Genomic DNA, 16,425 nt, shown 5'->3' on the forward strand with positions numbered 1-16,425 from the left:
TATATATATATATATATATATATATATATATATATGTATATATATATTATATATCTATAGATACCAATCCTTCCTAATTGCACACTTCTCTCTTCCTTATTGTAAACTGGCTATAAAGAAGGGTATGTTTGAGAAAACATCCTCAAACAATGGAGCTGAGCTGGCTTAGGGATAAATTGCATAGGTTATGGTGTGCTGCGTCCTTGGTTGAAGACCTGTAAGGGCTGTTCCTTTTGTTGTTAGGCAGAACAAGGACTGTTGGATACAGAGTGGTTAAGGCAGTTTTGAGCAGCTTTAAGTGTGTTTGGATGGGTTTGCACAACGATAAGCAGTGCTAACGTAAGGTTAAATGAAAAGGCACTTACACAGTGTAGGCTTCGCTTACCAGTGTGCAAATCTGCTTAGCATTTACATTTAAGCCATGCTGAAACCTGGTAAGCATAGCTTAGCCCTGGTAACCAGTGATCACATTCCAGTCAGATAAAATAGCAGGGTAATGACATCTTTAATAAGTGACCAAGAAAAACAGACTGTTTCAGAGTAATCAGTAAGCCACAAAGTCCACTCCACGATATTTAGTCTTAACGCACCTTTTATTACCAAAACAAGCAACGTTTTCGCTATAACCCCTGGTGTAGATTCCTCAGAGTACAAAATAAAACCTGTAACAGTTTCTTTTTTAAACATAAAAACGCGCCAAACAGAGGAGCGGCGCGAAATTGTTACAAATACAATCAGTGTAAAATGGTAACAAAGTTACTTCAAAATGTAAAACATTTCCTACCAGTATTTTATGGTGACTAAGTCACCCATTAAAACACAGAAAATCATTTCTTAAAATTCTTTTAAATGAGTGTCAGCTATTTAAAAACGTGCCGGACCCTATCTGGTCAAGGCATGCGCACAACAAGGTAAACAAATAAAATAAAAGTAAACATGAAACAGAATGTCATTATCATGACCAAAATTAATCGAATCTAAGACTAATACTAAGAAGTCATCGATCCTACATAGAATAAGTTACCGGTAAACCAACTCATAAAATCCAGTAAATACTATACTAGACGGAGACTAGGACTTACTAGGTGTATTCAATCTACCCCAACTTGAATAGTGAAGGTCATATCCTGCATCGCCAAGTATTGGTATTTAAATCAAAAACATTCAGTCTCTAAGAACACTCCTGTGTAGCTCACCAACAACAGGAAACCAATCACCATCGGGTCAGAACACATCCAAGAGGCACCAACCCCAGTAAAGCCGATCTGTCAATGTCAAAAACAAAGCCCAATCTAACCCGGAACCAGCAACAAGCGAACGGTCCCCGGGAGTCAGTCAAGAACTCACCGCACCCATTAAGATCCGCCGTGTATACTACACTAAAGAGGATGGGTTGCCAGTAATTATATAAACTTCCTACAACTCACGTAGGAGAGATAAGAACCGGCAACATCAGACATTGTTATAATAAACGGGTCAGACGATCCATCTGTCATGTCGAGAGAAAACACTTCTATGGATTTCAAACTTGTACCTTGGGTTACAAAACAAGTACTTTAACAATATGAAGATATTTTAAGGGTAATGAAAATAAAAATAAAAAGTGTCGCTTTAAGACCATACCAGGTTTGAAAAAAATCCCCCATCATAAAAGGCTGTATGACCCAGAATCGTAACAACAAGTAAGGGCGTTATCACCCCACATAAACCCATAAACCAGGGTCTAAGGGGAAGCACCAGCGTAAAACAATAGGCTGGTAGTACACAATTAAAACCAGAACCAGTCAAAGTGGTTCGGGGTGAGACCCCCTTACCAAGCAACCAATACCCAACATATCCAACACCTATAAAAAAGTAATAGTAACCAGTATGGAAATCAAAGAAGAGAAGTCCACAAAATCTGGAAGTGAATCCATACCAAAAAATATATATGTAGGGGCATGCCAAGTCCAGCCCAAATCAAAATAACCAAGTGTGTTCTGCCAGAATAATGGTGAGCTACACAGGAGTGTTCTTAGAGACTGAATGTTTTTGATTTAAATACCAATACTTGGCGATGCAGGATATGACCTTCACTATTCAAGTTGGGATAGATTGAATACACCTAGTAAGTCCTAGTCTCCGTCTAGTATAGTATTTACTGGATTTTATGAGTTGGTTTACCGGTAACTTATTCTATGTAGGATCGATGACTTCTTAGTATTAGTCTTAGATTCGATTAATTTTGGTCATGATAATGACATTCTGTTTCATGTTTACTTTTATTTTATTTGTTTACCTTGTTGTGCGCATGCCTTGACCAGATAGGGTCCGGCACGTTTTTAAATAGCTGACACTCATTTAAAAGAATTTTAAGAAATGATTTTCTGTGTTTTAATGGGTGACTTAGTCACCATAAAATACTGGTAGGAAATGTTTTACATTTTGAAGTAACTTTGTTACCATTTTACACTGATTGTATTTGTAACAATTTCGCGCCGCTCCTCTGTTTGGCGCGTTTTTATGTTTAAAAAAGAAACTGTTACAGGTTTTATTTTGTACTCTGAGGAAGCTACACCAGGGGTTGTAGCGAAAACGTTGCTTGTTTTGGTAATAAAAGGTGCGTTAAGACTAAATATCGTGGAGTGGACTTTGTGGCTTACTGATTACTCTGAAACAGTCTGTTTTTCTTGGTCTTTCGTTTCAGCAACAGTTTATCTTTAATAAGTGTATTTAATTTCCTGTACATAACATGCTTCTAAGTGCTGTCATTACAGCAGTAAGGGGTGCGAGTATACTGTATGGGGCACCTGGATATACATGGGTAGTACTACAATCTTTTCTCTTTGGATTTGTTTCATACATGGGTAGTATCCCAGGTTATATGCAGTTACATTTGCATGTTACACCAGCTACAGTGCACTGGTTAACAGAAATAGTTTAACACATATGGTATAATTGTGCTAGTACTTTTAACAGTGCTTTTTCAAGTAAGAGTAGATTGCAGATTGTAGTACTGGAACCATACACCCCTGCATGCAAAGCTGGACTCTGAGTACTGAGTATCTTGTTCTTGGTGTTTGAGCTGTATGTTTATATGTATCTCCTATTGGATTGTGATCTGATATGTTGATATTAACTGTAGACTACTATGTTCTTTGGATATATCATTGAGGACTGCTGTCATGTAGTAATGGCATACCTTTCAATTTCAGATGTGTATCTTTCAAAACATTCATCCTAATGCATAACCTGTTGGCCATCTATTTTCTGTCTGTCCTCTGTACAGATGTGCAGATATCAGGTATTGCTATGGTCATACCACTATGTAGGTGCCCACATTGTATTGTGCTGTGGTCATGGATACTGCTGCTAGTTCCGACATATGGGACATTCCATAATGTGGGCCATGCACGATTTCCTTGCCTGTGTGAGGGACATTACAGAGGTGGTGGCTTAAAGATCACATACAGTGGGTGGCAGTACATCACAGGACAGGACATGCGGAGACAGCCCACCAACATGGGGACATATCCCCCAGATTTGTGAACAGATTCTATGTCATCAGTGTTGTTATACACAAGGTGGATTGATAGATTGACAGGGTTTGTGTGGACATGCATTTAGTGTGTGACTTCATGACTCACATTGATATGTCTCTGACATACCTCTCCACTGGCACACTATCCACAGACTGGCCACATGTCTGCCTGTTATGTTTTCTGTGTTCACCAGACAGTTGGCGTCCTTGGTAAATCACTTGTGGACTCTGGGGAATGCAGTCAGTAAATACTCACATCTATTGGTATTACCAATGTCATATTCCTCATAAAGGATGCTACAACAAACCTAGTGATATCTGCAACTGTCTCAATGTATGACAACAGTATGTCCAATCTTCCCCTGTGTTTGTGCCTCTGTTTGCAGCTAGTGATATATTGGCTGATTCCGAGTTAGTGAGTGGGGAATGTTATCAAAGGCTTTGGCCAGGTCAGTGTAGGCTGTATGTGTCACCTTGCCTTCATTCACAGCTCAGATGACTGATGGCAAGAAGTTGACCAGGTCAAATGAGCAGGTATGACCTACCCTTCACAAAGGTATACTGTGTGGGAGTCTACAGATTCCCATATCTCTGTTTATTAGGTGTATGATGATGCATTCCATAGCTTTGCATAATAGGCTTGTCAGGCAGTTGGGGCGGTATTTCCCAGGGTCTGTAGTTACACCTTATTTGTGGAGAGGGGTGACTGTAGCAGTGCACAATTCAGTAGAGACAAAGCCTGAGGTGAGGCTGTGCTTGAACAGGGCACACAGGTAAGGTGCCAGGTCACTCTGTAGTTCATGTAGAACACAGCCAGGGATATTCTCAGTTCCCATAGAAGCTGTATTCTTGGCCTTGGACAGTGGTGTTTTAACCTGTGGTGCAGTAATACTGGGTGCCTGGCAGTGTACTGATATTGTGATTGGTCCTTTGTGGGGGAGTGAGGGGTAATGTTTGCACTCAAGATGCCAGCCAGTATATTGGCATTATTTGTTGGCTCATTCTGGGAGATATCATTGTCTAGTAGCTCAGAACAATTCTTGGTATTGCCATGGAGATTCTTTACATAACTGTATGAGGCCTTGTGGTTGTCTTTACCATGTGCTCCAATTCTGTTCTCACAGCTAACTTTGTAGTATTTGATGAGGGATCTCAACTATTCATTGAGGCTGATAAGGGTTTATTTCCTGTCTTGGGACTTTACCTTATTCCATATCGGTTCCCTTCTTCTGTTATACAATTTCTTTATGGCAGGGGACCACCAGATCAGCTTCCTTTTTTGGAGGTGAGGATCCTGGTTGTATTGGGTAAGGTGGTATCCATGCATTTGTGTACGTGTTCATGGTGCATTGTTGTTTGATTCAGTTGTCATGCAGCTAGTCTCCATTTGCATGGCTGCTGTGAGGTTAACCACCTCTGATTTTATGAGTCCATAGTTAGCTTTGGAAAGGCTTTTCATGGTGGTTACCTGTGCAGTGGGATAGGAGGGCTGTGGATTTCCAAAGGTGATTAATTTGTGTTCAGATATAACACGTTAGGTGTTGACTGTTGTAGAGCAATAGTTGCCCATGGTAGGAAGGACCAGGTCGATGTGATGTGCATGTGCATTGGTACATGAGTAGCTTTCCCACTTAATGGTGGGGTAGTTGAAGTCAACCAGTATGACAGTGTTAGGTTGGACACTAATATTCTCCAGGGTGTTTATGGACATGGAGTGTGAGTCTTGTGTTATGTATGGGGACCTATCGCAGACTACAACCTGAACCACTGTCTTACCTAATGTCAGTTATGGCTGCAGGATCTGTAATGCATAATGTTGGTCTACCATTCTGGAAGTATGTGCATCCTTTATGAATATGAAAATACCACCACCTTTGGAGCTTCATTCCATGTTCTGCAGCCAAAAGTTGTGGAATTAATTATAGGCTGGTACTGCAGGGGTGCTTCCTGCTGCCTTTAACCAGGTCTCTGTTACAGCAGAGACGTCATTGTTCCTCATTTTAAGGAATACTTCCAGTGAGTGAATTTCCAGATTTAAAATTCCAATGTGCAGCAGCCTGACCATCTGATTGCATGTTTTTGTAGCTGTCATATATTTCTGTATATTTATGTATACAACGTTAATGATCATTGCTCTGATCATTACTCTACAGGTATTATTACAATACCCTATGGCCTTGGTTTGGGCAGTGGTATTTTTGTACACAGTGTATAATTCAACCACCTTATAGCTACTTTCTACTTCTCTTTCCTGGAAGACCTGTGGGGGGAATGTTTGTTAACACTACCTGACTGTCTCTACACATATTCACAAAATCCTAGTTGAAATTATGCATACAGCTTACTACCACTCCTGGGATTCAAATCATGGCTGTGTCTGCTAAAAATACAACAATTTCTGTTTTATCAGAGTGAGCTATTGAGAAACTGCTGTCTTTTGCTTTAGTGTTTTCTGTCCAAGCCTCTCTTGGTGGTACAATCTGACCTTGTAATTACAACATTCTTAATCAGACATTCCTAGACATATTTTTTATGTAGCACAGTGTGGGAAACAGTGGTTAACCCAACATTACTATTCAGATATCAGATCTTGGTGAATGGAACATGTCAAGCCTTAAAATACCAGAGTAAACACAACCAGTGCAAGATTTAGAACTTTATTGCCAGGCAGTTACAGTTCTCGTACCTGGAAGACTTGTGGGGGGGAATGTTTATTAACACTACCTGACTGCTTCTACACATATTCAGAAAATCCTAGTTGAAAATATGCATACAGCTTACTACCACTCCTGGGATTCAAACCATGGCTGTGTCTGCTAAAAATGCAGCAATTTGTGCTTCATCAGAGTGAGCTATTGAGAAACTGCTGTATCTTCTTTCAATGTTTTCTGTCTAAGTCTCTCTTGGTTGTACAATCTGACTTTGTAATTACAACATTCTTATACAGACATTCCTAGATATATTTTTATGTAGCACAGTGTGAGTAACAGTGGTTAACACAACATTACTATTCAGATATCAGATCTTGGTGAATGCAGCATTTCATGCCATACAATACCAGAATAAACACACCCAGTCCAGGACTTAGAACTTTATTGCCAGTCCGTTACAGTTTTATTCACATATGACCTACATGAGACTATTACTGTCATATTGTCTGGTTTATTCAGTACAAACCATACACATTTTTTATACTGCCAGGTGACATTCTACTCCTTTATATTTATTTGGTATGACTACTACAAGCAGGTTTGTTACCAGCCTTGCGACACAGCCTTTGCAACCTACTGGCATGGGATTCCTGGTTCACAGCCCATTCAGCTGGAGCTGTAATGAAAACAGAGAAACATTTCAGCATACCTATCCATCACATACACAGGCTGGACTTTGGTAAACAGTTATTGCTATGAATACTTACACACTGCTGGGACATCACCCCTCAGTCTTGGTTCTTGGACTCACTGTTCCAAGAGCTCCCTCTTCCTCCATTTCAAGTCAGCATAGTGGTGCCGGACCTGCTCACCAGTCCAAGGGATACCAGTAGCACTGGTGAGATCATGGGTGAGACTTTCCCAGGCTTCCACTTTATATTGGGAGCTCTGGTACTGGTCCTGCAGCAGTCTCATATCATGTTTTTTTACCAGGATTCCTACCATGACCTTGGACTATTGTATGCCCCAGCGTTGCACCCGAAAGTGCATGCCCTCTCTAACACCTGCCATACTGCCTAAAGTGGGGAGCTACATCCAGTTATGAGCTGTATTCCCACCTGTGAGGTTTAAATACATCCGATTTCCTGCCGTTTGCTGTGATTGGACAGTTTTGAATATGCTGAGTTAAGCTAAGCTAGGGGCAAACCTGCTTAGCTAATGTTGGCAGTGCGTAAAGGGGCAGGATCAGCACTGCTTATCAATGGGCAAATCCACTTAGCTGGGCTACTCATTGCTTAGCATTCATATGTGCACAGTGCTTACACTCAGTCAGCATAGCTGTGCAATGTTTAGCAGTGTTTATGTTTTATTTTATTGGACTACCACCTGTATTGGATTGATTCATCATTCATTACATAATATAAATGTGCTTACCTTCCCTGATATCCCCCAGTGTGCTGTAATTACATTTATTCATGTGTGACTATACTGTATGGGGCACTTATGTTTATATGGGAGATTCACTACGTTAGTGCACTGACACCTCACATCTAGGCCTAATGCACTATTCTGGTTGAGAAATATACACATACAAAATGGAAACAGCTTTGGTGAGGCTCAAACTGTGAATGACTGCATGCAAGGCATACGCTCTAACCACTACATGATTGCACTTACGCTTATGTTGGATTTCTATTGCTATTTAACTTATCATGTCGTTTCAGCTGGGCTAAGCATAGCTAACCAATGGGCACACCCGCACAGCTACGCTTAAACTTTATTGAACATGTGAAAAAAATGTATTTGCTGTGTTTTTTACTTCGTACCCTTCAGAATATCCATGCTTATGCTAAACCTGTTATTCTATCAACTTTCTGGGTTTGTAGGGACAATTGTCCCTTATGGCTTTGTCCAGATTTCTTATTCTGATGGGTTGGGAGGTGTGCGTTATGTACTTCATACACTGCCAGAAATTCTTGCTACTGCTAAACCTGTTATTCTATGAACTTTCTGGGTTTGTAGGGACAATTGTCCCTTATGGCTTTGTCTAGATTTCTTACCCTGATGGGTTGGGAGGTGTTACGAGTGATCTCGCTCTATTTAAATTGCCGTACGGCAATTCTGGTGTGCAGGAGGCAGGTGTATTGTGAGAGCACTACTCTCAGACACACCCACTGCACTTGTATACAGAACCGTGTCTGTATTACAGCACGGCAGCACGCCTTTATGAATATGCATGTCGCACTGCCGTGCTGCATGGGAATGGTCCCTTCCATGCAGGAATAAGCTATTCCTGCATGGAAGTTTACTGAATCCAGGGGAATGAACTACAAGCAAACTGGATCCTTGTTACTTGACTAAAAATCCCAGAATTCCCAACCACACACTGAGGAAGACAAACAGCTGGATTAGTAGTCCTGGGTTCTAAATAAACTTAAACACACCTGTATTGGGGGGGTCTTACTTGCATAAGTCTGACTGAAGAAGCAAAAAAAAGATGTTCAAGTGAAAATGAATTGCTTTTAAATATTTAATGGAAAAAATGCCAAAGACTATGGGATGTGTTTGTTACATATTCCTGTAATTATCTGAGCATGTGTGCATATCTCCTTCCTGTTTCAGTTTTTCATGCATATAATAATCAAAAGACTTTTCACCTTCTGAACATTTGGATTTTTTCTCAGAAGCTTTTCAGATCATTTAAAATATGGCTGAAATAAAACCAACTTGGACCACCACATCAAAAATTGTAAAATCTTTAATACATAAAAGGCTAAGAAGAATATATTGGATAAGTGCTTTCAAGGCAGAGCCCTTCATCAGATCTATCAACATTAATTCTCCGTACAGTTTAAAAGCAAATTTTGACCAATGAGAGTCAATAATGGGTATATGCCCCTTTAACATGGGCCAAAATAGTACATTCCAAAGCCTGTTGGGGTTTTTATAATCATACAATTGAAGAAAGGAATGCTCTGAATGAGTTGGCTAACAACGAAGATATTGTTTTTAGACCTGCGGATAAAGGGGGGAGCCATTGTAGTGATGGGACAACAATTTTATGTTAATACGATGTTGATGTTGTAGGAGGGAAGAACATGTTGAAAAATTGATACAATGGTAGCTAGAAATATTGCTTCCAATGTGAAAGAGATCTTGAATGAAATGCTGGTTGGCCACACTATTACTGAAGAAATGTATGACTGTGTTATATTGGAACATCCTATATACCTGATCATAAAAGATCTGCCCAAAATACATAAGAGCAGGATTGTCCCTCCATTTTGACCAATAGTATCAGGATGGGAGTGGGTCACTGAATACATTTCACTATGGGTGAAACGCAAACTTAAAACAGCTTTAGTGATGGTGCCAGCTGTCCTGAAAGACTCAATAGATTTCTTGAGATTACTATCTGAATTCATAGGAAAGCAGTCTGGAGGTCAGAGATTTCTTCTTGTAACACTGGATGTGAACAACCTCTTTACCATAATTCTGAATAAATATGGTACAGCAGTATTTAAGGAATTTCTATCCAAAAGTAATGAATGAGACCAACATCTAATATTACAAAGTTGTTTGTTCCTGCAACTGATTTTGGAAAATAACATCTTTAGTTTTTATAGAACAAGCTACTGGCAACAATGGGGAGTTCCTATAGGAATTGTATGTGCTAACAGTTATACTAATTTAGTGTTAGTTAACTGGAAGGAAGCTGTGTTTTCTAGTGAGAGAAATGAATGGAGAGCCCTTATGCCATTCTATAAAAAGGCTTGTTGACGATTTGTTTTTCTTACAGGATGGTACCATGGAACAATTGGGATCTTTCATACAATATTTGGAAGATAGTACGAATTTTTTTAAATTTTAAATGCGTGTGTCAGAGGAAGAAATTGATTTTTTTGGATGTGAAGTTATGAATGAGGGAGTGCATGCAATATTGAAACCAAGGTTTATAGAAAGAGCTTTTGGAGAAATAGTCTCTTGATGAGAGATAGCATGCACCCTGCACAGGTATTCACTAATATGGTCAAAGGACAAACACTCAGTCTCAAGATTATGTACAAGTGATTGTGTGTTTGAGGAAGAAATAGATGATCATTTTTCACATTTTGAAGCTCTTGGTTATAAGAAGACTGAGATGAACAATGTCTATATTCAGCGTAGAAATCTACGAGTTACTTGTGGACTGCCTTGGTACAGTGGTAAAGATCAGAGTGATGAGGCAAGGAATGTATACAAAAAACAGATGAACCAACTCACCTCAGAGTAATTTTAAAGTATAATAATGATATAAAATGAATTTGTGATGTGATCAAAAACAAATGGAAAATTTTGTTGACAGATGAGTATATACAAAGTATCATAAGGGAAATGACCACCTTTTGTTTTAAGAATAATTTAAATTTGAAGAGATTGCTATGTAAGGATATTTGTCCTCCTAAGTCATGAACATTTATTTCTTATAAGACTAGTACTTAGCCTTGTAAACACTGCAAAGCATGTCAATGTAGTAATACAGCTAATTTTTTCAACAACCAGTTAATGGAAAGTTTTTAGACCAAGCTTGTATGCGGACTGCTATAGTAAAAATCTCATTTATATTGCTATGTGTAAACTTTGCAGTTGTTATTATGTGGGCAAGATAAATTGGATGTTGAAGGACTGTATCCTTCAACATTTAAGTGATATAAGACTTGGAGCAAATTATAGTGCAACATGTCAAAGCTCATTCTGGACATACTTTTGTTTTTATGGCTTTGCAGCCCCAGCACTTGAACTTGAGGGGTGGAGGCTTATTTAATCAGAGAGAATTGAACAAGACCAAGTGGACAGCTGATATGAGGGCAGATTATTTTCCTGGGCTGAATGGTATTATACCATTGAGGCCTGTGTTAAAGGGGCATAGACCCCATTATTACCTCCCAGTGGTCAAGATTTGCTTTTAAACTGTATGAAGAATTAATGGTGATAGATCTGATGAAGAGCTCTAGCCTGAAAGCACTTATCTGATATATTCTTCTTAGCCTTTTATGTATTAAAGTTTTTACAGTTTTTGCTGTGGTGGTCAGAGCTAGTTTTATTTCAGCCTTGTCTTTCTTCTACAGTTTTGGACCTTCGACACTCCTGGGGTTGATAATTTTATCTTATATAATTTAAAATAAGAATAAGTATTTTTAACAGCCTTTGAATTCCACAATTAGGTTTTCCAATAGACTCTGTCAAGATGCCACCTCTGTGTATTAATATCTTGGTGGAAACACACTCTTTAACATCCATGCTAGAAACCTTGTCCCTGAAGTAAATAAACTTTGCAGTAGCTAGCTGTTCAAGGCCACTTGGCCACTAGAGGGCAGTCATGTGTCATCAAATGCCCATGTAAAGTGTGACTGCATGTTATTGGTCTGCTGAAATGATGGTCTTTATCTCTTGTATGTCTTGTACCTGTGAGACATGCGGAATGCCCTTGTTCTGCTGTTTATGTTAATCTTGTGAATTTAAAGACTGTGCTCTGAAATGCTTTCTGACAACTGGTGACCTATTTATGTGGTCCATATAAGCTCATCTTGTTCAGTTTTGCTTAGACTATCTTTAGGTAATGCAGGATTAAACTCATTTTAGTTGTGCATTTGTTTTGTATGAGTAACTGCCAGTGTATAGGCAAAGCTGAAATAATGCTACCCTGTTGGCTTATTCTGATAAGATTTTTATAAAGCAGTTATTGGACAATAACATTTTTATTTCAACAACACTGCTTCTGTGAAGATACAGTATTTACAGTGGCACATTATCTTGCACATTTCTGGTACGGGTATATATTATTGTACAGGATAGTTTGCCAAACTCTGTTTCTAAAACACATAATTTAATTTAAATATTTATCTGATGATGACAGAACTTACAAATGTTGTAAGTGGTGCCATATGAATCATTAAGAGAGTTTCGTAAAATTAAAGATCTCCCATTCACCATCATAGATTTTCCACTGGACATTACATTGCAAAAATATTTGCAAACTCTTGTGTCTTACTATAACAGTTTCTGCATATCATATTATTCTAATGAAATGATTTTACTAACAGAACCTGTTTAGACAGGTCTACTTCTTTTGACCTAACTTTCATTTGCCTGACACTCATTTTCCTGACCCCATTTGACTGAAATTTCATTTGCCTGACACTTCATTTGCCTGACACTTCATTTGACTGACAAGTATTATTAGCAAGAAAATGGAATATGCCCCCTTACCCACTGCAGTGCGACCCTGGAGTTAGAATATATAGTTAGGGGGGGTGGGGGGCGAAGCCACCCACTTCATTTCATATGATATTGTTAACTTTTGATGTAATATTGCTTAGTAACAGAAAAGTAAGTGGGGGGCTTTGCCCCCCCACATCCCCCTGTTGTGGGGTGCTGTGCCCCCCACAACCCCCCAACTATATATTCTAACTCCAGGGTCATACTGCAGTGGGGAAGGGGGCATATTCCATTTTCTTGCTAATAATACTTGTCAGGCAAATGAAGTGTCAGGCAAATGAAATTTCAGTCATTTGGTCTCAGGCAAATGAGTGTCAGGCAAATGAAAGTTAGGTCAAAAGAAGTAGACCCGTTTAGACACCTTGTACTGCTTCTACCTATGTAACACTGTTGGCAGAGCTAATAGCATGGTGAATCCTAACTCTCGCTACAATTTAGCAGACATTTTAGTTTTGCTTACTTAACTGATACTATTATTCATTTGCTTTATATTATGTTTTTGTATAGTATTTTTACTTTTAAGTTATTCAGATTGATTGCGCTTTTTAAATGGGGTTTTAAGACGTATTTTTGCCACCGCTTATTTTAGAGGAAAAGAGAGAGGGAGGGGGAGAGAGAGAGAGAGCAGGGAAAGTGAGAGGAAATGGCAGTAAAACGTTTTTTTGTGAATGGAAACAGTTATGATGTAGGTGGCCTTGATTATTTCTTAGTTGAATTATATATAATATTTTAAAGAAGTGTTAGGGAACATTAACATGACTAGGGAAAGAGAGTTGGTATAACCCTGTGTCCAAAAGGTCTAGCAGCTGTTTTATTAGAAATAGCATAAAACATTAATGGTTGTTTTCAACTGTTATCTGGCACACAAATGATTGTAGTATTTGCTCACAAGCTCACAGTATATAAATGATGATTAACAACACTTAGACACAGTTTTCCAGTTTGCAGTTTACTGTTCTTAATCAAATAATGTATATATTTGTTCCCCTGCACATCTTCAAAGGTGTACGCCACAGGCTATTAAGTAGAATGACATGCTCATTCATGCATGTTATTTGCAAAAAAAAAAAAGCAAACACATTGTGATTGTTGCTAAATATTATTTGAGCTATCCAGGACATCTGCATCACTTTTTGTAGTAAGTGTGGCACTTGTAATTAACACAAAACTATAACCTTCTTTGCATTCATAGAATTGCTAAATGTCTTTCTCACATCTTACATTGCCCATGTGCTTTTGAATTTGAGCCTACAGCTGTCAGGTGATAGTTATGGGTATCTACCATGCTTTCTAAGAAGAAAACTTCTTTACATATCTCATTAAGAATTCCAAATCTTCAGTGTGTCTTCATATTGCTGTTCCTCTGGTTTGCCTGAAAACAGTCACTCTGTTGGACATCAGTCATGTCAGGTAATTGAAAGTTTCTGTTATGTATGTATCACATCTTTGCCTGCACTCTTAGAATTCAGGAGTTGCTATTTGATATCCTGAAATAATTTGTTTTGCTGTCAACACTGATGCTGACAAGGTTTTTTCTCTCTCAAGTTTTGTACATATCCCTGTAAACAGGACAGGAGAAACACGTGTCACGCTCATGCATGTAACAGCACTACCCCCTACTATACAGTATCCCAAAGAAAGAGGCCAAGTGAGTTTTAACAGCAATGCCAAAGCACTGGAAGAAGAGTGAGCAAAAATGAGAGAAAACATAATCCCAGGAAGAACTAGAATCAAAACTTAAATAACAAAAGTATTGTTAACCTTTTTATTTTAATATTTATTTATTTATTTATTTTATTTTACATTTGTTAACCGGGCTAGTCTATCTGGATATATTTCCATTTTCAGTAGAGGCCCGGGGAGAAAAGCTCCACATGTAGACAGGACGGATACAACATAACAAAAAAATACATAATAACAGATTAACAAACAGATTAAAAAAGTGGTAGGTTTTTTTTTCTGTATCCCCCTGCTGTTAGCATGACTGAGTAAAGAGGATGGAACATGATGATTAATAACCGAATGGCTTCTATACTTTAAACAGCAAGGCAGAGAGGCACAGACCTCATTACATGCAGTCAATTAGGTAACTTATTATGTTAAAGCAATGCTGTTCATACTCTACATCCCATTTTTACAATGAAAATGAACACAATCTCTATTAATAAATAGTCTAACATGTTTTTACATTACAATGTTTCAAACAGTCTACTACTATATCATACCAATAGCAAGATAAAACATTCATTATGATATTTTAATAAACTTTAAGTTTCTAGTACTATGGTAAGCTAAATACATCGGATATGCTACAGTCTCTAAATTTTTTTCATTTCCTTAAAGCCATTCCAAACCTGGACATACATGTAGAATTTAATACATTTTTTGGAACTTGTAAAGGCCGAGTCTCTACAAGAGGCATTGTCTCAGTCTGAAATTCTGATTCAGTTCTCAACATACTGCATTGCTCTTCAAACTCATTTAGTTTGACTCTTGAGTCTTAAGATTCATTTTCAGCATACACATTTCTTAGCTCTTTGGACTCCTTGTAACATTTTAAGCTGTGATTATCTGAAACAGCGGTGAGAATACTTGACTCATGTGCTCCATTTATTGGAAAGATAAAGTTGCTCTGATACAGGACAAATGTCTCCTTTTTCTTCTACAGATCTGACCATCTTCCTTTCACCTAGTATGATTATGGTCCTGGTACTTCTCTTGTCACAACAGCTTTATGCTGTCTTTTTTGCCAATTTATTTGCATCTGAACCCTCATTATCTCTCTTTTTAATCAAGGAAATAGTTCAGCGTGTGTGTCACTTATAGGAGTAGTTTTTTGTTTGGTTTGATTTCTTTACATCATCTGAATAATAGGTATAATATTTAAGGTATTCCCCTCTCATGCACAAGGTACAAGGTTCAAGCCTGACCTCCAGGCACAACTGCTTGTATGGCATTTGAATGTTCTCCCTTTGTCTCTGTGAGGTTCCTTCCACCTCCCAAAAACATGCTGAGTGTTTCCACCTCAAACTCACCCAAGAATGGAGTTGTGGGCAGCAGCACAGATTCTAGATGATGCCTGTAGGAGGAAGAGTTGTATACACCAACCACTTTGGGTATCAACTGTGGTGTACATTATCCTCAAGATAGGAGAACACAGATCACAGACTGCATGCTGTGTCAGGGCTAGCCACTCTTCAGTGTAAATTATAGGTTTAGGTGATTCTGTCGTCTTGACTAATGTTGCCATATGTGCATGGATATTTGCCAGGGTTAAGTGGACTGAGGACCCAGACCCCTCTGACCTATGCCAAGGATCCATGCTAATGGTGGGAAGGGTGTACGTGCCCCTCTTGGCTAGTGTGTGCCTGCCATAAAGCCCAGCAAGCAAAGGAAAAAAAACAAAACCAAACAGCACCAAAATGAGGAACCTTGTCAGCAGAGACCACACGAATGAAGCCTTAACGCTTTTTATTTAAAATATCAGCAGAGCGTTTTTGCCACTGTACACCGTGGCTTCTTCAAAGGCAATGATTGCCTTTGAAGAAGCCACGGTGTACAGTGGCGAAAACGCTCTGCTGATATTTTAAATAAAACGCGTTAAGGCTTCATTCGTGTGGTCTCTGCTGACAAGGTTCCTCATAAAGCCCAGCAACCCAGGGTCAATAAGCTATGGACTGGCTGGTGTCCATTTCCCCAGCTTGGGTTACCTGGGATAGCTCTGTTGAGCAAAAACTGGATATAAAATCTGTCAGTCTGTTAAACATGAGATAATAATTGCTACATTTAATATAGATTCACTGACAGGACACAACTTGGATGTGGATGACATGATGGCAAGGAAGAGGTTTGACATCCTATGATTTCAAGAGACAAGATGGAGGGGTAGTGCAGCAAAGCCACTTGGCTTGGGATCCAGAATCTAATACTCATGAGGGTGACAGGCTAGAAATGGTGTGAAAATTCTAAGGAGGGAGAGACTTCAGAAGACAGTGA

Source organism: Protopterus annectens, chromosome 1.part0, assembly GCF_019279795.1.
Source record: "Protopterus annectens isolate FY-2018-M chromosome 1.part0, PAN1.0, whole genome shotgun sequence".
Taxonomy (NCBI): domain Eukaryota; kingdom Metazoa; phylum Chordata; order Ceratodontiformes; family Protopteridae; genus Protopterus; species Protopterus annectens.